The sequence below is a fragment of the Caloenas nicobarica genome, chromosome 13, assembly GCF_036013445.1.
Source record: "Caloenas nicobarica isolate bCalNic1 chromosome 13, bCalNic1.hap1, whole genome shotgun sequence".
NCBI lineage: Eukaryota > Metazoa > Chordata > Aves > Columbiformes > Columbidae > Caloenas > Caloenas nicobarica.
Genome location: NC_088257.1, coordinates 950,013 through 971,754, shown reverse-complemented (window position 1 = coordinate 971,754; position 21,742 = coordinate 950,013). Strand labels below are relative to the sequence as shown.

The following is a 21,742-nucleotide window of genomic DNA, read 5'->3' as shown; positions in this document are numbered from 1 at the left end:
AAACTTCTAAAGCACCTGCTCTTTTAATCTTTGAAACAAGAACCCGTGCGTCAGTGTGACCGCTGCTCCGCGCAGCGCGGGGAGCGCTCGGTGGCTGCGTCGCTCGAGGTGTGCAGGGACACCAAGCAGGATGCTTTAGATCTGAAAACAATATTACCAGGCAATGAAAAGAGTAAACATGATTATGCCAGGTTTCAGTGCGTAAGAAGTAGTTTCGGGGATGCAAACATCAGCACCCAGAGCACCGTGACAGGGACATTTTCCCTGCGAGATGTTCCACAGCACTCGGGTGCTGGGGGGACCGGGCTTTCCCAGGCCAAACTCTCATCTGATAAACTTCAAAACAAGAACCTTGCCTGGATATTAAACTGGGTGTTGAATCTGTATTTGGGATTTCAGATGACATGTAACCTGAAACAAAGGAAAATTAACTCCTTATTTACGAGATCAATTAACAGCAGTAATTTGCCTTTGGAAGAGAGTGGGCTCGAGTGCACAGCAACGTCTTCAGTATTTTTGTACACAGACTCTAGGAGGAAACATCTTTTAAATCTACAGTATCTACAATTTGGTCTCCAGAGAACAAACCCAAGTTTTTTTAAATAACATCTGTCACTGGCCTTAGACTAACATTAATTCTAGTATATTGAAAACAAATATTTTAAAATGAAACCTGACTCCACGTTGCAAATTCACTCCTCTGTTCAGAGCCACTTTGATGTTTTTTAGAAAAGAAACCCAACCATGATAGAGCACACTCGCTGATCCTGACTTTGTTCCCTGAGCCCATACAATTATGAAGTTTCATTTTCCCTTTACAATACTACTTAAACAAACAAAACCCAAACAATCCCCCAAAAACCAGGCAAGCACATAACAGAAACCAAAGGGCTGAGCCCGGGAGCTCCCGGGGCCGTGGCTGCGGGGGCAGGACCCCCCGAGCCCCCGCCCTCCAGCCAGGAGCTCCTGCCTTTCTCCAGAGCTGGGGGTACCACGAGAATGATGCTCTGGGTATTAACTGGTGACTCGCAAGCACACGATGGTCAGAGAAATACCTCTCCTCACCACTACTTAGGGCAGAAACAACTCTGAGAACATTTTGTGCATCAGCCCCAGGACAGACAAATGCAAACTAACATGGGCTTGATCTTTTTTTGCTTCTCTCTGAAGCTGCTGAGAATAGAGACAATTAGCTGCAAACAGGCTGGTTTTTCCTTGCGCTGCTCCTTCTAACGCACCGCGTGCGGGCTGGACAGAGGAGCCCCCGTTGTCACCGTCCCTGCTGGGACATCAGCGCGCGGCACCGGGCGCATCCAGGGCAGCTACAGCCACCCACGGCCCAGGTTGCCGTCACCGCTTGTCCCCTTCGGGGTCCAGCACATGCGAGCACAGGGCTGGGATTCTGCTCTCCTGCAGGGAGCTGCGAAATGGCCAACCCCGCCAGGGATGGGCTCCCATGCCCCAGTGGTTGGCACAGCTCTAGAGAACATGGGAGGAGACGCGGTCACTGGCTTGTGCGTGTCCCCAGCACCTCCAGCCTGGCCATTTAGTGCTGGGCACAGCCCAGGCTGTGAGCCAAGCCCGCCTCCTCATCAGTCAGGATCATCTCTCTCTGCCTCTGAACATTTGTTTATACAGGCGTAATGGCTCCAGAAGACACAGAGATGCTTTAACTCAAATGGCCAAAAGCCCAGTTATAGGAGCACTTGTTTACTCTGAGGCTTAAGCATTTACCAGACACTGTTTTCCTCTGCACCTCCTGTGGCCAGGAGCAGTTTATGTGGCGATGGCAGAACCCGTAGAAGCCCAGGTCCCCACGCCCCAGCCCGGGATGCAGCCCCAGGCTCCCTGTGCTGGGTACCACACGGTACAACACGGCTTTGCAGAGAGCGACACCAGGTTTTTCCTGAGTGTGCTGGTTCCTCCCGCAGGTCAGTTGTATAAACCTGCCCATGAGTCCTTCCTGTTCTGAAAAAGCTGATTTAATGCAGTAGTCCTGTTGGCCGTGCCAGCAGCCGGAGGTGCTCACACCACGTCCCCAGCGCTGAGCTGTTGCACACATCCGGGTTCTGCCGTGGACGACGGGGACAACACAGTGCAATATGTTGCTGACCACCAAAAGAGTATTTTAACACTTGTTTCTGGAATAATGAATCTCTGACACATTCGGAAGTCACTAAACGGAACCATGCTAGAGAGAAATAATTGCCTTCCCATCAAAATGAGTACAGATGCATGATTAAGAAGGCATGGTATTTATATAATATTCTCATATCATATAAATAGCGTTGCTGTGTAGAGACAGAGCCTGTGAATCATTCATTTGGTTTATGAGACTGAATAAGCTCTTGCTCTATCAGTATTATCAGCACTGAAGAAACAAGGCTGCCACTGGCAGAAACTATTTATCACAGATTCATTTACCAGAGTTATTCTTTTCAGTTTAAACATAAACCAAAATACATTATTTAAAATTATGCTGCAAAAGAAATACTTTTAGGTTAAACATAATGTAACAGATGCTTCCAAACACTGGTGTTCTGAACAATGTCTTACAGTCCTTAGGAAGGCTTTGCCTGTGTTTGAAGTCAGTGGGACTCTGAATCAGGTGGAATTTGTCATTTAAACAAAAATACGATTTCTAAAGTGTCCCACCACTGTTCTTCAGATAAGCTGATCTCTTGAGTAACGCTATAGAGTGTCACCTTTCAGGATCCAGATGCTATTCCAGCCATGCAGCAGGCGCAGCTCATGCTGCCTAGAGCTACAAGAAGGCAGCCAGAAAAATCAAAAAAAGGAAAAAAAAAAAAAAAAAGGCAGTACACACTGGTCTAGAGGCGTATGTGTTTTTCAGCTTTATAAATAGCCATGCTAAGATCTGAGTGCAAACAACCCTCTCATAGAATTACCTTCCATTAATTCTCAGAGGTTAAAACCTGCAGGAGGGTCAGAATTCTGAGAGATGTTTTATCCACCAACGCAGCACAAAGGCACGAGCTGCAGGCAGGGGAAGGCTCCAGCTCCGCGGTCAGCGTTTGCCTCCAGGAGCAGCTGACGCCCCGGGCTCCTGGGAGCCCGTCCCAATGGATCAGGGGCTTTGCTCCCTGCACCGGCAGCCCAGAGGATCACACTGACGGCACCACCAGAAATCTGAGCAGACCGCATACAAAAATAAAATCTGACAGAAGGCACGTTCTATAAATGTAACTTAACTGAGGTCACCCGAAGTGAATCCACGCGAGGGAAAGCGGCGTTTGCTGGATGCAGCGGGATCCTCCCGCGGATGCTCATCCCGCCAGCGCTGCGGGAGCTGGTTGTCCCCAGCGTCCCCACAGGACCCCGCTCCGGCACCCACACGGCTCGCTTGTCCTCGACCCTCTGCAGTTCTGGGGAATTTCTGGATTTCAGCCCCGACTGTGACCCCTGACACTCCCCGGGCTGGAGAAACCTCCTCCCATGGTTGCGTTTCTCTGTCACAACGTCCTGCTGTCGAGCAGGAAATGACCCGAGTCCTGAAAACCGAACCTGGACGTGGCAGTTTGCTGATTAGCGCCAATTATTAAAGTGCCAGTTGTGGTCAGTGAGCCCTGCCTTGCCGGCAGCTCGCAGCATCGGCTCCTGCTGCAGCGTCCTCTGCTTTTAGTGTCAAACGCTGGGGCTTGGCTGCTGCCCGGTACCTCACCGCACAGCTGACATGAAACCCCGAGGTTACTAAATGGTCACAGATTTGTTGCAATAGTTTACTGGCAGCTTGTGAAAAGATGAAGTGCATTAAAATGTTTAAATGAGAAACTTTCATCATAATAGGAAACCCAAATGCAAACTGAACCAGGAATTGCTCTAATTTAGGCTTGCTTGGGTGATTTCTTTTTTTTTTTTTTTTCCCCATTTTGACCATTTTTCTATTTTGGCCACGAAGGCTGAAAGACTGGCAGGTGCAGCTCATTTGGCAAGGCCTGGTCCGTGGCGGGACGTGATATCTCCCAGTCACATCTCACTGCTGTGCAGGTCCCCCCAAAGCCACCGGGACACGTATTCCCCGTCTGCTTTCAGCTGGCAGGAAAATCCGTTTCACTCGCTGAACGCTGACCAGCGTTATCTGAGCACTGACCCGCTCCTGCTCCCACCCGAGGAGCAAGGGCGGCCGGGCTGCCCCGGGGGCTGTGCTCGGGTACCTGCTTATTTCAGCTCCGTGCAGGCAAAGCCCTCGGTGTGCATTTAAATCCCAGGATATTCTTAAATTATTTCCTTAGTTAGGGCTTGGAATTTTTGGAAATTAGTTCTGGCTGCCCGGGATAGTTATTCATTTAAAAAAAAAAAATCTTTAAACATGCAGTGACTTATAGTACAACTTTATTGACTTAATATTTTTGTATAAATTACCTGACACCAATGAAGCCGCAGAGAGAATTACAAGTCAGGCCAGAACATATTTCCAGCTAAGACAAGCATAAGAACTTTTAGAAATATATAATTCAAACCCAAATGCATCATTTAAAAAGAACTGCAATCATTAGCTGAGAGGGGAAAAGCTACAGAACAATAGCTGGAAAACGAATGCCATAGCCTGTGGTGCTGGAAGGGCCTGAAGAAATCAATGTTCGTATTCTGCGGAAGTATGGGTCAGTATTTTATGGAACATCGAGAAATATTTAATCAAACATTCACATATGGACAGACTTAAATATGATTAATTATTTCTATGTAGCCACTGAAGATTAATAGACTGTACTTCAGTATCTTTACAGCAGCTCCCTCCCGCCGCCCCGCAGCTCCTGCTCTGGGAAATGAAGCTGTGGCACCAAAGCCGCTTCCAACAAGCCTCTGATGCAAGGGTCAGGCTGGAGAAGCAGAGATCTCTTCTCAGCAGGAGTTACCCTTGCTGCTCCAAGAACTTCTAAAGAAACTATTGGTATACCGTATGAATCAGGCAATGAAGCGTTCATCATATATAAAAAACCGTGAAATTACAGTGCAAAAGTGACAATTAATAGTGAGAGGGCTTTTGTTCTTTGGGGTTTTTTTTAAGTAATTGCGGACTTTCCCTGAACTAATATTGACAGTTAATGCAGATAGGAGGGATCTAACCAGCCACGCTGTTTGCCATAGAAAGGTCTGCACCTGGAGCAGCAAAGTGCTTGAGCGTCCTGGCCACGGCAGGTCGGCTTTCACCGGGCACCAGCACCCCTTGCTGTTTCTTTCCCAGAGCACCAGGAACAGCCGCACAAAGCTCAGACCGGCTCCGTTTGCACCCTTGTCTCTCTCCCTGCTCTGGCCAAGGCTCCCAGGAACCCTTTAACATGGGCTTTACTTGTTCCTAAATTGAGCTGTTTCTGTTGCCTTACAATGCAAAAAAAAGTCAGTTCCCTGAAGGACCCGCTTGTTAGAATTGGGAAGGACAGTGGTTTTTTGCAGAGTTTTGGAATATGGGAACACGGTGTTTGAGCACAGGGGGCTTCGCAGTGTTTAAGCATAAATTCTCAGTCCAAAGTTTAAAGTAGAACTTTTTCATTAACTCAAGAGAACTTTACTCAATTAGTGAATAGGTTATTGCTTTTGTACAAACAAAACTGGAAAGTCAGTTTTTGAGAAACAATTTGAAAGTACCTACTCACAGCAAAAAGGGTTTTCTCATGAAAAGCAAGCACAGGGCGGGGGGGGGGGGCGGTTTAAGCATTAAAAAAAAAAAAAAGGGAGAAAAAAAGTTATTGACTGGCCTCATTTCTAGTGCTTTTAACTGGCCGAGGGGGATAAACATTTTATTGCCCTAAATCTTTCACACAGGGCACAGACATTCCTGCACATCCAGCAGAACTCGGGATTCCTGTGCTGGGAGATGTGGCACAGACCTGCGATGCTCTTTTTGGGGATGCGCAGGCACATCCATTAGTTGTGGGTTTGGGTTGGTTTGTTTGTTTGGGGGTTTGTTTGGTTGTTTTTCTTTTAAAGTGCTCTGTTGTGTTCAACACACATTGAAAACAAACTTCTAAGTCTTTTTCCAGAAAATTACACTTCTGTGTTTTAGCCAGCCCTGCTTGATTCTAGCAAATACTGTATTTTGATAACATGATTAGGGCTTAGCATGGTTGGATGAGTAATAAATTGGCCAAGAAATGAAACTGATTTCTAAATCACTCTTTCAGAAGAGATACCCTTTGAAGAGTCTCTTTAAGTTCTTCTGAAACTTGAAAAAGTGACTTGAATTTCTTATCACTTTTATATCTTTAGACAAGCAGAGACAAAACCACTCTTTGCTGAAGGCAGAGATGATCCCCTCAATGGAAGCATGTGCCAAAAAGGACATTCATTAACCTTCCGATGGGAGGAGAAAGCAGAGGCTTTGCAGCACCTCACCCGGACTCCCCTGTCTTCCTCTGTGCAACAAAAATTTAACTGAAAATAATTGGAAAAAACCAACCAACCAACACACCAAACACAACACCAAACCAGTAGTTTGTGCTTTGCTCAGCACAGCTTCCATGGTTTCAACCTAAAAATGAGTCACAGACAAAGCCACAGCTAATGACCCAGAGCTGGCACGGCAAGAAAGAAAAACTGAAAGGGAGAGGAAGTGAAGTGCGCAGGAGGAAGATTCAGGGTAAACGTTCTCCGATACAGAGCTGGAAAACATCTTTATGCAGCAAAAGAGGGGTACTGAGTAACATTTATTTATTGTGTGCTGTGTGGGGAGAAATCTCCTGCCAGTGATGATCTGCCTCAAATTTGGAGATGGAAAGACCTTCCCTGTCCCTTAACTGGATACTGACACACGAGGTGCTCTCCTGGGAGCTGGCGGATGCTGCACAGACAGGCAAACTCCAAAAAATTCACATGGAGAAAAACCCACACGAGGTTTGGAAGGCCAGATCAGTCAGAATAACTCTGCATGGCACCCTGACAACAACCTGCTCCAGAAACTGAGACAAATCTGCTTCCAGCCTTAATTATCTGGAATATAAGATAAGGTATAAGACTTACAAAAAGCTATAAAATCTAGGTGCTTTACGGTCCACGAAAATCAGTGATGCTCAGCTCCCGCTTCCTCACATTTGACTATACATGGTCTGGATTAGAGGCGGCGCAGACTTGGAAGGAGAGCGGGATTAAGACAGAAAAAGAGACTTTCCAGGCGAGCGCGGTGAACCTGGCGCTGGTGACACACTCCAGAGCCCGTGCCCGGTCCCGCAGAGCTGCAGCATCGCCCCGCGCAGAGGAGCCTTTCTGCAAGACGTACAGTACACACGCTTGCGCCTGCCAAGGGGTGAGGTCATTTTGGAAGGAATTTTATTTATTCAGGAAATATTTCTGGAAATATTTACATGTCAAGATTACACGTTTAAATTCTTTGACGAAGCAAGCTCTGGGCCACATGCAAAATTTATAAAGAGCTTTGCAAGTATTTCTTCAGGTTTTCCTACACACAAAAGGCTTTTACACTATCACCATCCTGGTGGCAGCAATAGATCCTTTCTCTAAAACAAGGTGATGAAGTCTTGCATCGAAGACTCCAGTTCTCAGCTGAGCAGGAGGCTGTAATTTCTTTTCAGTGCAAAGGCAAGCAAAGGGAATTGCTTCATACGCTCAGGCTCAGCACAGTACTTGCAGCCAGCCCCTCTTTACCAGTGCAGAGATGTAAATTCAGCGCAGTTTGTCCATAGCCGAGGACGCCCAGCCCCGCCGCGGCCAGCAGAGCCGAGCAGGGGAGCCCGGGGAGCTCCCTTTGCCCCAAGCGTGGCTAATATTTAGTGACTAACAAGCTCTTGCAAGTGTTTTATATTTTAACTTACAGACAGAGCCTAGGCAATAGTATGTGGGACAAAATTCTGTCCTCTTTGAATATATATATGTTTTAAATAAAGTACTTTGCAACTCCGCAAGCCTATTACCCAGCACGAAGAACAGGCATTGAAGCAAACACTCCTACTCTGGAAAATGACGTGATAAACCCCTCCGTGGTGTTTTCTGTCCATGAGAGTTGCTTAATATTTTACTTGATCACTGTAGGAGAGGAGACAAAGACGAGCAAAGGTATGAAGTAGCTTCTGTGTGAGAAATGACTAGACAATGACATCAAGCTGCAATGCAAGGAGGGGGACAGGGAGTACGACAGAAGCCTGTGAAATTGTAAGTGGGAAAGAGAAGACTGATGGGGAAGAAGTTCATCCCCGTGTCTCGCAGTCTGAGCTCCAGAGGCACCAAGTGAAGCCGGCACGCGGCAGTTCCCGCGCACAGGACACACGGACACCCCCGCGCACAGGACACACGGACACCCCCTGCGCACAGGACACACGGACACCCCCCGCGCACAGGACGGGCTGGGACAGTGCCACAGGCGGGACCGCAACCCGCACTCGCTCAAAGGCTCTTCCCAAAGTTTTTAGATTTAAAAAAAAAAAAAAAGTCCGTATCGAGTTATTAAGCCGAAACCCTGCAGCCTGGCTCAGGAGGACCCAAGTCAGCAGCAGCGCGGGAGGAAGCGCCAACCGCCCGCCCCGGCCAGGCGCCACCGCTGCGACACGGCCCTGCTTGTGCGAAATAATCACTACTTAATGATTTTAAGCCAGAAAACGAAAATAGCATGAACTGACAAGAGCATGCATCACTTCTAGTTTTCCAACATGCTGCGGTATCTGCTCTACTCTTCCTCAATTATTGCCAAATTCGTGAGGTTGATGTGAAATTCCCAGCAGCACAGAGGAACTGTGGCACAGCACAGTCGTTTAACAGATCCAGCAGTGTCATTCCTGGAGTTATGTACAATATTTCTAAAGTTATATCCAGATCTAAGTCTCTATACTCTGCCTGAAGGGAAAAAAATTAGGCTAATTAAATACCGGAAGAGAAGATGACTGCACAGTAAGAGTGAGATTATTCAGAGAGCTCAAGGCAACACCACTTTATCTGGTTAATCACAGTCCTTGGCACAAGCAAGACACACAAAGGCTTCTCCAGGGCACATGGTCCAGCCCACACGAACACAAACATCTCTGCTTTGCCTTACACTTGCCCTAAGCAACAGCACTCACACAGAAATTATCTGAAAGCGTTATCTCAGGCACAAATACACTTTTTTATTCTCAGTGTCTCTTACCCGCTAGTTGGGTATTCCAGGCCTTTGGCTTTTCATCTGCAGAGATGCAGCTTCCAGCGCAGCCTTTTGGCTGGCACTGGCAATCGCTTTATTTTCTTCATATCTTGCAAATCTGAAAAAGAGATGTGTGCAAAACTACTAGAAAGGCACTTTATCCCAGGAAATAGTTTTTGTGCATTTGACAGCAAAACCCCAAGTTTGTTCCCAGCATTCTTAGAAGCTCACAATCGAGAGAGGTTGTGATGAAGCAGTCTCAGGTTTACCAAAAGACATTTAAGCAAGAACCTCAGCAAAAAGACAAGCCTTTGCGCAGCTTTGTGCGCTGCTGTTACTCCCATTTCAAAAATCATTCAAGCAGCACCGGGTACCAGCCTCGGCAGGCAGGGTTTGGGACGCGGGTCCCGTCCCGGGCCCCCATCGCTCCTCACAGGCTCCTGCTCCACCAGGCGCGGGCTGAGCGCGCAAAGCTGCGAGCGGGGCTCTGGAAGGTGTTTCCCTCACGCTAGCCTAGAACAACCCAAATGCAGCCACCTCGTTGTTCACCCTGTAAAACGTCTGCTTGGATCCTTCAGAACTAGGGTTGCCCTTCTCAAATTGTCTTCTAAAAATTTTTAAATACGTTTTCATGAGGAGTGGTTCCAGGATCTGAGCTTTCTACTGTTAAGTATATAAATATTTTACCTTGTTTTCCCAACTAGTCATTTCCTCCAGTTCTTCAAGTTCCTGCCCACAAGTCATGCCTATATTTGCATTCTTCCCAGAGCCCTTTTCTTCATCCTCTGCAGAAGAACACTACCACCCTCACAGCCGCATCCCACCCACAAGCCCTGTCAGCACAAACCTAATGCTCAATTTATATCATCTGACCTTTCCAGGGCTGTGATTACTCCCTGATTATTTCTGCCTTAGCAGCTGCGTTTCCCTTTGCCAGGACAGGTAGCTGCAGCGCTCACAGAAAGGAACCAGCATCTGCTCCTGAGGCGAAGCATCTACATAGACTTGCACTGGGGAAAATTTTTTCTCATAGGCAAAATATGTGTTTATAACCAGAACTTATTTGTAATGTCCATTGAAACAACAAGAAGTGAAAGAAAGAAGGTCTACGTGAAGCAGCGGCGCGCTGGTTTCCTTCAGAGCAGCCTGCCCGGGTTGGGCGCAGGATGCCCACATGTGTCACACACGGCTCTTCACGCCTCCCTGGAAACTTGTTCTAACTACTGCTCGGGTGCTCATCAGCATTATTGATGGGATACATATGAAGATAAATACAACAATATATTCTTGAAAGAATATAATTCTGATGAGATTGGGGAGATGCTAAAATATAGGAGCTCTGGGATGAAGGGCCTGAACTAATATTGCAATTGTCATCACATTAAGAAGATCTCGGGAGACTGGAATATTGATATAACTATGGTGTGCAATCAAAATCTTGCCATTTATAAAGGGAAAAAAATGTTCCTGGCATGCAGACAGCTACTTATGCGTGAGTGTAGAACATACAAACTACAATGTTAGAAAAGCCCCAAGAGATGATATAATTCCACAAACATAACGATTCAGTATATTTAAATGAAAAAAAAAATAATCTTTACCAGACTCCTCAATCAGTTATTTAGATAATTTTAGGGGCCTATTATTCTATCTATTTTTCCTTTGATATTCCTTATTTCTTATCATCATGTATTTGTGGTAATTGAGCTGCATGAAAGACCCTAATATAACGTAAAAAACATTGTCTACTTGACTATGAGGGACAGTAAACACCAGTTGTTTGCTACCACAAACAGCTTCACTATAATTATCCTTTAGTGAAGAGCTGAATTGTGCATGTTTTCCTTTCTCTTCAAAAAGAACCATTGAGTTTTGCCTGCACAACCAATTCCTCAGACAGTCCACTAAGCCACATTAGCAAAGCTACTTTGCCCAAAAAACTCATTTTAACGCCATTTCACCAGCTCGTAATTTCTGAAGAAAAGAACCAGCCAAGGAAACAAGCCACTTGCCGCTCCGGGTGCATTTTGAGCGTGGGCAGCTCCCCGTGCGCTCCTCGGCCTCCCGAGAGCGCGTGTCCCTGTCTGCCAGCGGCTGTGTGGCCCGAGAGCAGGGACGTCCCTGCCAGCTTGTCGCATCCTTACGTGCAGGTTTTCACTCCATTTAACGGAGCGTGCGCACCGCGCCAAACGGCGATGCCCCGGTCCCTGCGCACCGGGGACACGTGCCGCAGCTCGCACCGGTGCCTTCAGATGCGACGCTGTCCCTGCACATGTGTTGCTCGCACACGGGCACTGTATGAACTCAGGTCAGCTGGGCTTCTAACACCGACGCTTTGGGTACCTAAGAGTTAGCTTTCCTGCCACACCTGGTCCAATCTAAATAGAAAATGCACTTCTTTGTCTGCATCTCGCTCCGCGGTTGTCTCCTGCAAACGCACACTGACTCCGGAGTGAAGGTGTTATTTAGAACTGCCCGTGTCACTGGTCCCTTCCTCCGGCTCTCCCAAGAGTTGTCGGGTTTACTCAGCGAGTAAAACACCTAAACAGACCTTCTGCCTAGCAAGAAAATATTTGGTCGCTGACTAGATGAGATCACGGTTTGCGATAACAATTGCATTCTTTCTGTTCCCGTCCCAAAGCAAGATCTGGACAGGACACCTGTGTAACAGCGCTTGCTGCTGCATGTCGTTCGCATGTGCAGTAGCTGAGAAGAAATGCAAATGCTGGCGTAACATGGGATCCAGACCTAAGGGGAACGTATCCTTGCAGACCCACATTGGGAAATCGTTTCTTGTGATTAGAACTTCACCACCTCCCTTTTCTTTTTTTTTCACGAAGAACAGGACACAAGACTGAGCTACAAGGTGGCTTTTGCTTTAGGTAACCAAGTGGTGTTGCCTGTAGAAGGCAGAAGGCTGTCTTTTAAATGTCATCGTAAGGGAGGCAGGAAAATGCAGTGACTTGGATACTGCTGGAAATGGCCCTTTGAATAACTGTCTGAAAATAGGAGTAATTTGAATAGAGATGCTAAATGGCACCTGTCCCCTTTACATTTTTTTCAGTCTTAATCATAATACAGACATGAAATCTGGATACTTATCTTGGAAAATGTGCATCTATAATGAATAGAGCCGACAAGTAAATGATGAAAGTAAAGTAAGTGCTCATTTTTTCATGACTTGAAGATAAAATGAGCAAATAGGTATTTTACCTGCTAATATTTAATGCAACCTGAAGCCTAATTATTCCGGTTGCCAACCTTCGGAGTGAAATCAGTATTATATTAGCTATTTTATTTGTATTGTCTCCTCTTGGCAAGGAAAACTGATTTTGGAACTCTGATTTTTCCATAAGGAAGGCCCAGTGGAGCTGGGAAATGCCAAGGTCTGCGGATGGAATAAAGTGCTCCAGCTATTCTAGTGTTCTCTCTCAGAAACACATCGTTGTAAGTGGAAATGCAAATACCGTATGCTCTTATTGAGGTTGTAATTAATGTATTTGGGAAAGGAACCAATATAAATTATTTTTCATAACAGTGAGCCTTTATATAAGGTTGGACTATTTAAAAGCACGCCCATTATGTAAAGGCAGAGAGGGAGATGTCAGGCTGTGTATGTGAACAGTCAAGGTTGAGTTGGTTTTCATAAAACTCTTCAGTAGTGGTTTGTAATTCTTACACTCAGCTGAAGGGCCCAGGAGCTCATGTCTTCTCAGCGGCTAATAAAACATCTTTACAATTCAGATGTGAGTTACGCTCTGCACCCTCGGGGTAGGGCCACCTCATGCCCAGGTCCGAAGATGCTGGACAGGTTGGTGAGAGTTTTAGTGGAGCTGGGATTTGGAGCAGCTGCAGGTTTTGAATGCTGCTGCCCAGTTCCCAGCACACAGTGGCCATCCCACAGAAAGGGGATCTTCTCGGAATGTCCCCCAGGGAATCCTCACCCACCCGCTGCTGGGAGAGCACCCGTCGCCCTCCTGGAGCCTCCAGAGCTCCCCCTCTGCTTCAGCTCCATCCTCGCGGCATCCAGCACACGTGCGCCGAGGCGGCTCCACGCCGGGTACCGGAGCACGGGCGGGCGGACGGGTGGGAGATGTGCAGCCAGCGGCAGCCGCTGTCCTGGCGTCCCTGTCCCCTGCGCAGCCGCTGCCCCGCGTCCTCCTCGCTCCCACACCTGAGCCCCACATGGTGGTGGGACACCAAGACCAGCAGCCATCAGGGTGGGACAGGCCACCCAGAAATGGACATCGAAGGAGCAGATGATGCTTGGTTGAAATATGTTATTAATACTTTCATAATTTGATGAAATGTGGTTTTTGTAAGAAGGATTAAGCGCACCCTAATTCCATTGGCTTGTTGCAACACAGTGAGGTTTAAAATCATTGCCTTTGCAGGCAAAGGATGGTTCTTGTGCCTCTGTCCCTGCAGGAGGAGACGGCAAAGGCTGAGACAAGAGGCGGGCTGAGCCAGCGGGACCCCCTCTCGTGCATCACCTTTGTGGGGACACACAGCCACGGCTCTCCAGAGCTCCAGCGTATACTTCCCCGGAGAGGAGAAATCAGCATGAAAAATCTCATGCGTCAGCATCACGGAATCATTGAATGGTTTTGGTAGGAAGGGAGCCCTGCTCTCCAACAGCTCCACGTCCTGTGCTGGGAACCCCAGAGCTGGACCCAGCACTGCGGGGGGGTCTCACCAGAGTGGAGCAGAGGGGGGGTCACCTCCCTGACCTGTTGCCCATGGGGCTGGGGATGCAGCCCAGGACGTGGGTGGTTCCTGGGCTGTGGTGCACGTTGCTGGCTCAGGCTGAGCTCCTCACCAACCAGCAGCCCAAGCCCTTCTCCTCAGGGCTGCTCTCAGCATCTCCAGCCATCTCCACCCAGCCTGTGTTTGTTCTTGGGGTTGCCCCCACCCCGGTGCAGGACCTTGCACTTGGCCTTGTTGAACCTCATGAGGTTGACACAGCCCCACCTCTCAAGCCCATCATCTCAAGAAGACAATTAATTTTCCTCCAACTAATTAATTAAATGAGGTAATTTTCCACCTACTGATTTGAAGTGCAGCAAGACCAGCAAAAAGACTAAGAGTGAGGTTGGAGGATTGTGCACCAGTGTCACATTATGGCTCACTTCAGCAGAATGATACATTTATATTGGGAACGGGAGGTTATAGGATTTGCTGGGAACAAGATCATTTTTCAGAAAGAAGGATTTTTACCTTTATTCTCGCTGCTGCTAAGGCAACTGAAAGAGAGGGTTGTTGTTTTGTTTTTAATTAAAGTTTTTAACATTCATCTCAGCCACTGTATTGAGTTTTTAATATAGGAATAAATATTAAAAAGCACATGTATTTTATACTCCCTGCTCTGCATTTATTCACTGCAACTTTCAGGATTCTTTCCAGAGAACTGAGTTACACATTTTCAGCAGCATCCTGCCACATCTTAAAAAAAAAGTAGGGCAGAAAAACCACCACGTTAACCCACTGTGTCCCAAAATGAGTGTGTGCTCCGCTCAGAACAGACTTCAACAGGTTTCATACTTATTTATAACGAGGAGGCTACAGCATTTCTAAAACATCCTGTAAACATCAATCCTCTGCAGACTCCCATAACGTAGCCAAGTATCGCTTTCCTACTTTCAAAATACAGGGGTCGATTTCCAGACAGAACCATCACTGCTCAGATACCACAGTGACGGGGTCCAGCTCCCAATGCCTCCTCCACTGCCGGAGCTCCGAGCAGGGCACGGGGACCCCACGTGCCACGGGACTGGGCTCTTCAGGGAAAACAGAGGGTTTTGTCAAAAAATGCTGCTTGATCAAACCCAAACCAGTCTGCAGAAACCTTCTGGTTTTGAGGCACTTTCCACAAGCTTGTCAGCAATTTGCCCCCTTTCCTGCGCATCCACCCCAGCTCCCGGGCGTGGGGTCCCACCCAGCCCCCCAAAGCCTGTTTGGGCGTTGAGGTGCACCAAGGCACCCAGAACCCCTCTTCATTTGCAGCTGGAGATACCTGAATATTTTCAGAGCTGCCTCGTTATGCCTGTGAATAATTAGATGCAGATGAATAAACAGTGCGACAGTTACAGTTTCCTAAGAAATGGGTTTTCTGTGCGAACAGTTCGCTGGGTTCTGGGCAGGCGCTGGAGGGCAGGGCTCTGGCTGGGCTGAGCTCGCTGGCCGTCCCGTGTCCCCGAGCGTGGGACAGCAGGTATTGGTAAGCGCTCCTCCCATCCGCTGTGTGCGTGGACGGGTTTGGCTGGCGCTCGTGTCCGTGCCCTGCAGCGCTGGGGCTCCGCGGTTGGGCTTTGAAGGTGCGGAGAGGACAGATAGCGCGTAAAAGAAGTGACTTGTATTAATAAGGTGATAAGCTCCCAAATGCAAAGCTGGATGGTCTTCGCGTTGAAAGGTTAATTAAACCAGCAAAGCTTACATGCATTGCACACAGCGGAACTGCTACAGCTCTTTTCCCTTTAAATATTTTGCATACTAAATTAAAGTTTACTCCCCTCCCTGCACACACACAAATAAATAAATAAACACAGCGAATCGAGTCAACCATAATTCCAATTAGTCCCAGCTGTTATTTCAACCATCCTTTATGGCTCTGTCTGCAGAGCTCAGAAATAGGCTGCACATGGCCTCATGCAAGGAGACATAAAATAATTGCTTCAATCTGAATGAAGAGTAACTAATTTTGTTCATGTATTATTCAGAATGACAGGGACATTACTGTAATAATTCCTGACTTGTTCAATATTCTCAAGAATGGTGGAGGAAAAAATGCATTTGCAGCCACACAGTGTACAAACTGCCTCTCAGGCTGAACCTCTGCCTGCTTCCCTATTTATTTTTAACAACGTTTCCAAATAGCACTTTAACGATACTAGTTTTCACAGCTAAGATTCATTTTGACTGGACATATAAGGAGACCTCTTCTTGAGCCAATGTGACCTGCTGCTGATTTAGCAAATATAGGTGATGCCACTGGAAATAAATGACTCTTTAGTATTTTTTCTTTCACTGTTTTTCTCCTAAAAAAAGGAAAGAATGACTTTGGTAAGTCAGTCAGCAATAAAAGTAGTAAATGGCTCTAAGGAAATCTGTTTGGAGAGGCCACCTTTCGATGCTAACAAACAAATTTATTTGTTAGCTGTTTATGGCCGTGCACATCGTAACCTCACTTTAAAAAATTTGCATTATGATTTAATGAACTGGCAATGAGTTTTAAAAAAAAGACGTAAATTGTCATTATTTAAAAAGAGGAGAAAGAATAAAAGCAGGGATAAAAATAAAATGAAAATCTAAAGAGGGACAAGACATGAAAGATTATGGTGGGTAGACTTAGACACACGTCTGTATGTCAGCTTCTTAACGGAAAGAAAAATGATACAAATCTTAAATAAATGTCTTTGTGCAAGCTTTAAAAAAAAAAAAAAGCTGTTGATAAAGACTCCCACGGAATGAGTTGCCAGCTAATTGATTCGAATATTTACTAATTAGTTGGTATACAGGGACCTTGGAGTCAGCTGGCACGTGGCAGGCCGTCTGGTCAAACCAACAGAAAATAGCTACACAGATGAGCAAAACCAGAAGGATAAAGTCCGGTCCCTAAATATCTGTGATATGCAGAAGTTTGCAAGGCATCAGAAATCACTTGAAAAATAACACACTTTTTTTTGTGTAGAAGCACACAGATACCGATTGAGAGATGTGTGTCAAGTGGTGTCAGGTGCCACTTTCCAGAGGTTCTCAGTGACTAATTACAGCCGTTGTAATTACCCCAGTACTGTTATGATTCTTTAAAACAACACTTTGTTCACTGAATGCTGAAAACGTAATTTGCTTATCACATCGCTCTCAATAGCAAAACAATAAGGAGGCTGAGGGTGACCCACTTTTTTCCCCTGAACAGGCAGACGGTCCTTCAACAGAGAAAGGTCAGGAAACTGCTGTAAGAGAATCCCTGGTTTGTAAAACCTCGTCCCCCTCGACAGAGCTTGCTCACACCGGCTCGGTGTTAGCTGAGTGCTGAAAGTTCAGCGCAAGTTCTGCATGGAAAACGCGCGAGCTCAGGCCGGCTCGCTCCGCAGGACCAGCCCAGCCTTAGCACAGACCACCCAGCTCCGGGACCCTCCTGCAGCTCCTTTTCTGCTGTATTTCCCGTCACAAGTGTTTTACTGCAATTCAAGGCCTGAAGTAATACGTTAAACCAACGCATTGTCTTAAAACCAAAAGAAATGTATGTATCGTGTGAGTCTTGGAAATACAGCTAAGGAAAACATTACCACAAAATCCATGCCGAAACCTCACAAGTTGGCCATCCTGAGACTAACCATGGGGAAGGATCAGGTCAGAACCAGAGGTGCGCCTCTCTGACAGCCCGTCGTCGCTGGCGTCACCCACATTCCCGGAACAAAGTGCTCCTCTCAGTGTTGCCTTCTACCGTGGTGCAGGTGCAGTTCCTGCAAATACTGAAATGTCTCTTTCCTTGTTGAACACCTTATGGGATACTGTAGGAAATGAGACCATGTTGTCAAGTCACTTTCTTCTATTTACGCAATTTCTGTCCCCTCAATTTTCAGAAATCACCAGCGATTTTAAGGGTTTCTGTATAGGAGTACTCAGTGCTGGGTCTCACAGATCACTCTGTGAGATACAGGAGCATTTGCCCTAATTTATCCTGGGGTCGTGCAAGCATCAGCTTAGCTGGGCCCCCCAGGAGCCCTGAGCTCACCCACCAACCTGCTCCTGTCCCAGCTCTCCATACTCACTGGCTCCCAAACCCTCGTGCCAGTCCCACCAGTGCCTGTCATCCAACACATCGCGGAAGCCTCCCATCTGCTCTTGATCCCAAATACCAATCCAGCCCTTCACCATGTCTAATATACCCCAAGTGCTAAGTCGGGCTGACCATGAGCCCCCGGAGCAGCCAACACCAGCCTGGGACTAGTTGCTGCTAAAACCTGACCGTAGCATAGACTGGAGCTCAGCTCAAACTGCATTTTTCTGCAGTTTCTACCTCCTGGAGCCAGCCCATACTGCCTGTAATTTGGGATGACTGCTCAGTCCCAAATCTAACACTTATGTAAGCGAGCGTATACCCGTTGGCTCCAGCCTCAAACGCGAGCTCGTGTTGGATCAGGACTCAGCTATGCAGGACAGTCTGTAAAACCCTCCCAGTACGACAGGCAGTTTTGCTGTAGCGCTCGCTGAAATCCAGCCAGGCATTCTTCACAAATGTATATGCGATGATCCTCATGTTCCCTGGCCTTGTGTGAACCTCCAGAGTGTCCGCAGGGGCACGAGCCGCCCAGCACGAGCCCCCGGGGGGCTGCGCGTCCCCTTCATCCCCCGGCACCGCCGCGGCTGCCGCGGCGTTCGGCACGGGCTGACCGCTGCAGGGAGCGGGATGAGGGGGGAAGAGGAACGAGGGGCTTTTCCCCCCTAAAATACAACCAAAGTTTCTTTTCTCGTGATCCCATCAACAGGGCTGCAATGTCCGGGCTGGTGCGATGTCTCCGGCAGCGCTCAAGTGCACATCCCGGCACAGCTCCGCAGCGTCACCCCTTCCCTGACGTGCCCTTCAGGCCTCCGTTCACTGCCTTAGGAATATTCAATTACGTTTTGATCCAGGTACTATTGCTGCTCATCTTGTTTCCTCTCTCAGCTGCTGAGAACATTCTTACAGATTTGTCAGGTAAGGCTTTATTCCTTTAAAAAGAAAAACCATCTGGACTATTTTTTTAAAACCAACTCGAACTCCTCCAGCTGTTGTGTGACCTCATCCTTTATTAATTTCTGTAGACTCGTATTTACCATTGAGATCAACCCTACACATGTATAATTTCCTGATTTCTTTCCAGCTACTTTATTAAAGATTGGGGTTAGAGATTTGCTCCCCTTGAGTCCCTTGATAACCCTCCTTCTCTCGCTGGAGTTGTTAAGCAGCAGATGATGCATCACAGGTTCCTTTATAGCAACAATAATTGTTCTGCTTCAGAAGCAACCGCAATTTTTCTGAAATTGTTTTTCTTCTTTCCCTTATTGCTAAGGAAGATATTGGCACCAAAATGTGATTTGAGAGCTCATGTTCTCTTATTTTCTCCCCTACCTGAAGCCCGTGCAGATGCTACGTTTGCGATGCCACCGCTGACATCTGTGTAACCGAATCCAGCCTTATAAACAGGAAGCAGAAGTGACAGCAGCAATTTCAATAGGTGCTTTTCTTCTGCTGAAACCATTATTTCAGACAGGATATATAAATCACACTGTCTCTGAAGCATCCAGCTCCAAGTCTATAGCAATCCCCAGCTACAGGGATGCGCCCCAGCCCTTTCCCTCGCTGACAGCCTGGCCGCTTCCCCGAGGCACTTGGAGCTGGCGATTCTCTGGTCTGGGGGAGGAAAAGGGAGGGTGATCGTCCTTACAAAAGCCCTTATGATTATTTTCGTGTCTGTCAGCTAGGGCCGACTGTTTCTGCAGAAGCAGCTGTTCAGAAATGCTTCCAGTGCGGGTCTGGTTTCAGCACCCAGATCCCAAAGTGGTTTTCGCGCCCCGCTGCCTCAGCGCGTGCTCCCACGGCAGGCTGCTGGCCAGGCCATCCTGCAGGGGTGCTGGTTGTTTGGTGCTTGCCCTGTTTAATTGTGGCCACTGATCCCCGCTGTGCTCAACGGTAGATGTCAGACCTCAGCGCTGCAAAGCCTGGAGCAAGGCAGCCCCTCGGCCCGCTCCACCACCCTGTGCTACAGCGGCCATCACCCGCTGCAGCAAAGACACACTGCGGGTACCATCTCCGTTCTGTGCAGCCCCCTCCCAGCAGCACAGCGGCTGTCAAAGCCCCAGGGCTGGGCGGGACGCGCTGGCCCGGGCTGGGGCCGCTGCCCTCCCCCATGGTGGGGAGCCGATGGCTGCAAAGTGCAGAAATGGACAGAAACAGAGAAAAAAACACCTGTGAAATATGTAAAATCTGAATCAAGGTGAGAAATCTCATTGCTCATAATATTTAGGATTTACAAGCAATTTATAATGAAATCTCTTATCTCAATGTATACTTCTAACTCCCAGCCTTGTCTGCACTAGTGGCAGGTAGCCCTCAGTAGCCAGGGCAGATCTGAAAATGGCAGTGTAATGACGTGATGTGTTAGCTGTATAATTTATATTTACTATTTTTTTTCTTTATATAAATACAACTTATATTCACATAGGTCCTCAAATAACTGCACAAATGGTAATATACTAGAAATGATAACATTTCATTACTTCTGGCTGGCAGAGGAGGGAGGGGAAAAGCCGCCTTGTCCAGGAAAGCCCCAGAACAGCCCAGGATGAGAAGTGAGGGAAACTGCAGCAAGAAGGGGCTTGAGTGCTGTGGCACTGCAGGGGGGCAGCGGGAGGGGGGTATTACTGGCACTGGAAGTTGGTAAATTATTTTGTTTTAATTGCATTTCAACACCTGGAGCTTTGAAGGGATTTTCTTTTTTTGTTTGGGGTGGGTTTTTTTTTGTTTTTTTTTTTTTTGGTTCAATTTTCCCAGTGCATCATTAAAAGTTTAAGGACATCATCCTCCTCCTCCGAAAGGCGGGGAGCTCAGCTCGGGAGGGGGTCAGGCCAGCCCGCCCCAGGACAAAGAGCTTTTCTCTGGGCCCCCAGCTCAGCCCAGCCAGGGAAAGGGAGATAATTGGCAGCAGTTGTTCGAGGGTATTGGAAACCCAGAGATTGTGTTTAACATATCAATGGGCATTAAGTAAATGGGCGATTTATAAATATTTGCATCCTATATTTGTCTTTAGGAAAGATCAGCTGGATTAAATCACACTGGGGCCATTTTTCTGTGAGGAACAGCGGAATTGTTAACGAGTTTCATTTCCACCACTCAAGCAGCTGATGCGCGATCGCTGAGGCTGATCACACTCCTGGTTCAGAGGGCGCTTCACCAGGGAGCGCCCCTGGCCCCGCACGCTCTCTCACGTTTTCTGTGGGAAATGACTCCCCGGACTATCCGAAGGTCGCCGGGGGAGTCTCGGTGGGATGAGGTGCGGCTCTGGAGCGCTGGAAAGCGAAGCCCATGGCTCCTGGTGGGGAGGAGAAAGCAAACAGCCGGAGCTGATGTGGACTCGGCTGCTGATCTGCAAACTCCTTCTGGGAAGAGGGGAGGCAGCTGAGCAGGTCTGGTCAGACCTTTTACGCTCTTAATGATATTCAATAAATTGCTATTACACAGTAAAACTACGTCGTGGCTTGTGTCTCAGGGTTAATTCTGAGTTGAAGGAATCAGTTCCAGTTACTGAGGCCAGTCGAAGGCGGGACTACCGAAAGTAACACAACAGTACATGGCATTTGTCCTGGCTGTGGAGATATGAGCCTCTGAGACTTTCTTGAGGACATAAAGATAGTGACTTATGGACATGATCAAATATTTAAATCTTCTTCTGTAGCTCTCCTCTTTCTGCTAGGAGGTACTTTTTCAACATTTCAGCTACCTTGTAGAGGGCCATAAATGAAGAAGAGAAGCAAAAGACTGGGAAAAAGCTGAGGACAGCGTAACCCTGGAGGCGACACTAACCTCATGAACCATTTGTGCATCTGTCCAAAGTCAGAGGAACATAAACCTAAACCCAGACTCCTGGCCGTGGGACAGCTTGAGTGCAAAAGCTG

General features: G+C 47.5%; 1 long non-coding RNA gene across 1 annotated transcript; it reads left to right on the top strand.

The window, feature by feature from the left end:
* Positions 1-18,342: 18,342 nt before the first annotated feature.
* LOC135994127 (uncharacterized) lies at positions 18,343-21,313 on the top strand. Its single transcript, XR_010606961.1, has 3 exons — positions 18,343-18,785; positions 19,206-19,305; positions 20,878-21,313. It is a non-coding gene; the product is annotated as an uncharacterized LOC135994127 (long non-coding RNA).
* Positions 21,314-21,742: the final 429 nt, after the last annotated feature.